The sequence below is a fragment of the Monomorium pharaonis genome, chromosome 6 (genome assembly GCF_013373865.1).
Source record: "Monomorium pharaonis isolate MP-MQ-018 chromosome 6, ASM1337386v2, whole genome shotgun sequence".
Taxonomy (NCBI): Eukaryota; Metazoa; Arthropoda; class Insecta; order Hymenoptera; family Formicidae; genus Monomorium; species Monomorium pharaonis.
The window spans coordinates 8,983,397-8,989,711 of NC_050472.1; the positions used below are offsets into that span (position 1 = coordinate 8,983,397).

Sequence of the window (6,315 nt, forward strand, 5' to 3'; positions counted from 1 at the left end):
TTGTTTCTCCTTTTGCCTCTATCCCCCCCCCCTCTCTCTCTCTCTCTCTCTCTCTCTCCGCCTCTTCTCTCTTCCCTCTCTCTCTCAAGTCGGTCCTTCATAACTGAAGATCGTAATCTCCAATTGCATGCTCATGCATGCTCCATAGACTATCTTGGCAAAGGTACTCTCGGTGGCTTGCCATTGCCTTCCAAGAAGTGATGCTCAATTAAAAATCTGATATGTTCTACGTGGATTTGACCTGGATCTTTGACACAAAGGACGCGTAACTCTTACGCTACAATGTGCTTAACTCATCTTTAATAAAATTCTTACTTGTTTTTAGAAATTTAAGTAAAACAATTAAAATTCCTAATTGTGTCCTTTACAATTAGGTATTTTAAGTGTTCTACTTAAAAGTAACGAGTCAATAAATTGTCATATGTATCTATAATATGATCTTTTCTGTCATATTTATTTATCAATTTTTACTCAATATATAAATGCATTACATCTTATACAATGGTCTTTTTCACAAATCTCTGTTTTTTTAAATATTCTCTCAATATATAAAATAAAATATAATTTAAAACTCACAGAAATGATGCACAGCGGAGTTTTGAACTACGTTGCAAACTACGTTGAATTGTAAAATACAAATATATTTAAATTATTAAAACGCCCAAAGTAATTAATATTTTTTTATTCATCACGCAAACAAATTTTCATTCATTTTTTTTGTAAATATTTAATAATGTAATTACGTAATTTTTACTAAATAGAATTTTTTCCTCTTTTTAAATGGAATTCTCTATAACACATTTCATTCGAATAAAAGTATAATTTTTATTGAAATAATTTTTTTGTTGAAAAGAAACAATCTACATATAAAAATAAACGTCGCACATAATAAGTAATATACATAAAAGATAAATTGCACCCTCAACCCGTAGTTGCTCCGCCACTGCCGGATGCTTCGCAGGCCTTCTCCTCCTCTCAGATTCGTTGGCAAAACACTCACGAAAATACAGTTAATTATTACAGTTGCGCGAGATTTTGTGCGGTACTCCGAAAACAATTGTAACAATACGACGATCGCATGAGTCCGTTTTATCCGGCACTCTCAAAACAACTGTAACAATACGACGATCACGCGAGACTTTGTGCGGCACTCCCAGAGCGATTGTAACGATGCGACGATCGCGCGAGACTTTGTACAGCACTCCCGAAGCGATTGTAACAATGTGACGATCACGCGAGACTTTTGTGCAGCATTTCCCGATCGCATACGTTTGTGCACTTAGAGCTTCCCTTTCGGAATAAATCCTCCGGAGATACTGGGCAACTTTCCCACTATGTCAAGGTGTAGGACGTCTCTCACGTTTCTCCACGAGAAGGTGTACTATCAACAAAGAGCAACGCAAATTCAAGAAATAAACAAATGTCCATATATATCAATTGTTATTACTAGAATATTTTTCCTCTTGAATAAGAAGTTAATTTTAATCCTATTAATGCTATAAATCTGTCAATTATCTGAAAAATTAGAACTTTTTCATTTGAGTACTTAAAAATAAATATCGTTACTATTGTCTTCTATATTTTGTTTAAAATGAAATAAAAGACTGTGTGATTTTTAATAAATTGAAAATGGTAATTTTAATTAATTAATGAAAAACTTTAAATTGAATCCTTCGCGATTTAATTTCATTATTTTTCTCCATTCATTAAAATCACAGAATTTCACTGTTCTCGAGATATAAAAAGTAATCATAATAAATTTATTCTTCTAAATATTTTGCCGATGCAAATCAAAAGAAAACTTTATTTTTTAAAGGAATAAGTCCGCCTTTGTGAGTGTGAAAATATATAAGCATTTTTGATCATTTTTTTTGGAAAGGAAATGAAGTAAATTAAAAATCTGTTTTAAAACATTTATATGCTGTATATCTGGAGAAATACAAATATTTTATTTTTCAACAAAATTGCAGCATTGAATCCATTCTATCGGTGAGATGATCGTCCAATCAGCGTGCACGATTACTGCCACACAGTTTAATCTAGAACAAAAAATAAAATTTCTTTTTTAGATAATATTTTATGAAAGATACATATGGATTTTGCGATACATTTAGAACTTTTCACTATCGACATTTTTGCACAAAATGATTAAAAACAAAACCTTATTTTTCAAATGTTTACCATTTTCAAAAATCAAATTTCTAATTATTTATGTATAATAATGCACAATAATGTTATGGAATTTTTACTTTAACGTTTTAAAAATCGTTTTTTAGATTTCAAGTCAGAATTTTCACGTAAATAACCATTGTTTTTAAATCGCACCTTAAAGTACATTAAAGTAATATGCAACTTTTTCCGATTCAATGGTCTATTGATATAAAATTAAGGGCGCCGACAGACGGGTGACTTTGTCACGGCGAAAATGCATCTGTTCACACGAGATGTCGCGACCTAAAAAATGATTAATGTATATGTATATACTAGCCTGTTTCAAGAATCAATTACTGAAGCATGAGAGATAGTACCCAGGCTCAAGACAAACTCCATCTCTCCATTTCTCAGCTGAATTACAAATATGCCATTACGCGGATATCAGATTTACTCTCAAGATCCGTTTAACGTATCGTATCTCAAAACTGAAGCAAATTCTTAATCAGAAATACAGCCAGAAATACGGATCTCATTAATATAGTATAATTAAAAGTTCTTCGACGCGCGTGGAACTTTTTAGTATTCAACACGGTCGATCTTATTCGCACACCCCAACTGCATATGCGAATTTCGTGGTAGAATCTTATGTATGTTACAAGTTTACGAGCCACTATATTGTAACGATATGGAGAGCGCGTTGCACGTATCCCTGTTAGTCAGTTTGGCACGTGCGTGGGTGTGTGTGTGTGTGCCAACGTAACTCGGCAAATACGATCGCGTGTGTGTATGTGTGTGTGTACCATCGCTCATACATCGTCCACGTTAAATTCACGGGGAACACGGCATACACTCATTGCAGTAATCCTGAAGTATCTCTGAAGGAAGCGGACAAGTCTATACGGCACGCACCCCTGCGCGCACCCCCACGTACGCACTTTGGCGCACGCCCCGCGTAGCATCGTCGTAAAGTCAACAACGGGATGTAAACGCGTGGCACGGAACTGCACGTCTGGCTCATCTCCGGCCGCTCATCTAACTCGCGTGCCGAATTGTTCCCCGTTGTCGGATGGCCTCGGATGCGGAACTAAATCCACGTACAAGCGCGTACAAGCGCGCGCGCGCGCGCACACGTGTGTACACGTGATCTATGTGCGTGCGTTGTTCCCCCGTTGATTCTCGATTTACACGACACGGCCGCTACACCGTGTGTGTACACGCTTCGAAACAGAGACGCGGGTTCGCCTGCGTGTCGGTTAATGTAACTCTTTGCTCGCGCGCGCGCACGCATCACAGCTTAGATCCGTGTTACCGGACGGACCTTATCAATTTGCGCGTGCTCTCTCTCTCTCTGTCTCTGCCTCTCTCTCTCTTTTTGCAGGTGGAGCACCACCGCGGATAATTAATTAACCGTACTTCGGTACTACGGCTGGCGTATGCGCGCCGAGCGCGCGGTACATTATCGCGCAGACAGATATTACAGTGGCGTTTTGTCCACGTTTCATATATCTCCCGGTATACCGGTGGATAAAAACACCCGGTCTATGAATCCGGGATCGCCGTTCGTTGCCAAAAGGGGAATGCAGGGAAAATAAAGAATTTCCGATTAAAGCGCGGCGTGAGCTCGATACGCGGGGAATAAAATAATTTTTGCGAAATTCAAGGGGGAAAAATATTATTTTTAATAAGCAGAATTCGAACCGATTTTCTCTATTATACGAGTTTCAATCGCATTAAAGTCTGGGTTACAGAAAAGCTTTTTAAGTGAAAATATGTTTCGGCTATTAACGTAATCCCGGACTTTTTCCCGCGCGGGGATTTGCACCAATAACGGAAATTATTTTAAAAATATCATTGAAATCTCTCCTCTCTCTCTCTCTCTCTCTCCCTCCCTGTTGCAAAAAGCATCAAATGCATCCGTGCTAAAAGAAATTGTTTTTTTTACAAATCGTAAACGATGCTACTACAAAATATGCATAAATGTGTTGGACAAAATGATCGGACGGACGTTGCGCGCGATAGAGAGTTCTAGCTTTCGTTTTATATGATAACTATGATTATTACGATAATAGGTAATAAATGATGGTAATTAATGGCCGTGTCTAACTAACCACAAAGCGACATTAATTACCGTGATTAATGATATATCCCACAATGAACGAGGCGCCGAAAATTTTTGGACGCCACAACAACGCGACGGGGGGGGGTGTCCCACCCTATTAATTTTAATAGGTAGAGTCTACGACAAATTTCACCGCGACGCGATACACCTATCGCCGTAAACCATCGGCTCGCAAGTTCTCTCACGCGTAACACGATACACGCGTGCGTGCGCACGTCTCGCGGGGCTCGTTTCGCAGCCCCCTTTTACGGAGGCGCAGCGAAAAAGTTTGCCAACGAGCGGAGCCTTCTGTTCCGCGCGAGGGAAGTTGGGCGCGCCGAGTCGGGAAGGACTGTTTTGTCCCGAAGTGTCCAATAAAAGTGAAAATTGCTTTGAGATTCGGTTTATTGGGGGCGCGGACGCGAGCATCTCGATGAAATTGCCCAGACGTATTCACGGATGACGTGTCATTCACCCCCCCCCCCCCGTTGGATATCTCGGCCCGCGCGCGCGTCTTCAAAGTGGAGCGTGCAATAATTTGCGCGTGCATGGACCGGCGCGGCATCCGTGCATACGCGTTGTGCGTATACATACCAAGATGTATTATACATAACGCGATATGTACACACATGCCGCTTCATGTCCTCCTACGCGACACCGTCGCGCCCGGGATGATCATAAATTATTGCAACGATTATATTGACAATTATGCGTAACGATCGGACGCGAATGTCAACGTGTGTATTTACCTGGACGGCTGGCGCGTCCCGTCCCCGTTTTAATTAATATAAAATCCCTGCGTTAGCGCAAATATTGATAATGCTAATGCTAATACCCACTGTTTGCGAAATCACGTGTGAAATAAATCGCTGACGTTTCGTAATTGCGCTCTGATTAAGTGCATGGCCCTTTCTGCGGAGAGCTTCCACGTCGAATTTTCATCGCCAATATAAATTTTATCCGGGAGGGGGGGGGGCGGCGTTCACGCGCGCGTCTGCGTGACGCTATATCCCAGCCCGGCCTTATGGAATTTCAAGTAGACACTGCGAATCTCAGCCCCGCACGCCTTTAAGGCTAACAAAGTTTTGCCTCGTTACGCTCTAGGATTATCGTTCACCGAGATTTTCTATCACGCCAGACGGTTGGATTCATCTTGCAGATAACGATCGATCTCCAACAAGATTCTGGAAGAAGAAAAAAAGGAGGCACTTGTTGATCCGAAAGAAAAGGAAGTGGGACTCGTTAAATAGTTGAAATTGCCTACTCGCTGAACTTTACATCTTGAAATTTCAATCAGCTAAGACACTCGTAACGAGCACGGCATATTCCTCGGAGGAGGGTTGCGAAACTTTTAATGGACCGACCGCGATCGCTAGATGTTATAATACAGCTAATTTGTCCGTTTTGTATTTATAGTATTAATTTTTGTCAGTCTATTTTTGCATGCTGTCTCCTCGACAATACGGAATCAAACACGGAGGGAATTTTCTCTTAAAATTTACCCTCAAAATCTAGTAATTGTGGAATAATGTGTGACCTCGAGGAATTTTACTATACTTTTTAGTAAAATTTAATATACTTTTATTAAATTTTACTAAAAGTATAGTAAATTTTATTATACTTTAGTACATTTTACTAAAAAGTGTAGTAAAATTCCTCGAGGTCACACATTATCCCACAATTATTAAATTTTGAGGGTAAATTTTAAGAGAAAATTCTCTCCGCGAAGTATGAATACAATGGAGAGTATAACATCGATATAAAATGCCCCTCCAAGTTATTCATGTGCCAATCCGCGGACTAAGGAGCTGATTACTCGTTCTTTACAACGCGCAATAATGTAACCCGAGCAATTAGCGAGAAGCTTTCTCCCGCTCGACGTCGGGGGAAGAGGGACGGCCGGGAAATCGAGTGGGAAACGGGACGAATCGGGGCGACGGGAATGTCGAACATCCGTTGCCGGGGTGCGGCCGAGACGGGAAGAAACCGAGTAAGAAATTGCCGCGGGCCAACTTTATGCCGCGCGAGAAAGTTAAGTCGAAGCATCATTAACCGACCGAGGG

At 40.4% G+C, this 6,315-nt stretch overlaps 1 long non-coding RNA gene across 1 annotated transcript; it reads right to left on the reverse strand.

Annotated features, from left to right (window-relative positions):
• Window positions 1-1,899: 1,899 nt before the first annotated feature.
• LOC114254472 lies at window positions 1,900-3,510 on the reverse strand. Its single transcript, XR_003625857.2, has 3 exons — window positions 3,003-3,510; window positions 2,326-2,454; window positions 1,900-2,039 (listed from the first exon to the last, which is right to left on the reverse strand). It is a non-coding gene; the product is annotated as an uncharacterized LOC114254472 (long non-coding RNA).
• Between the last annotated feature and the right edge of the window lie 2,805 nt (window positions 3,511-6,315).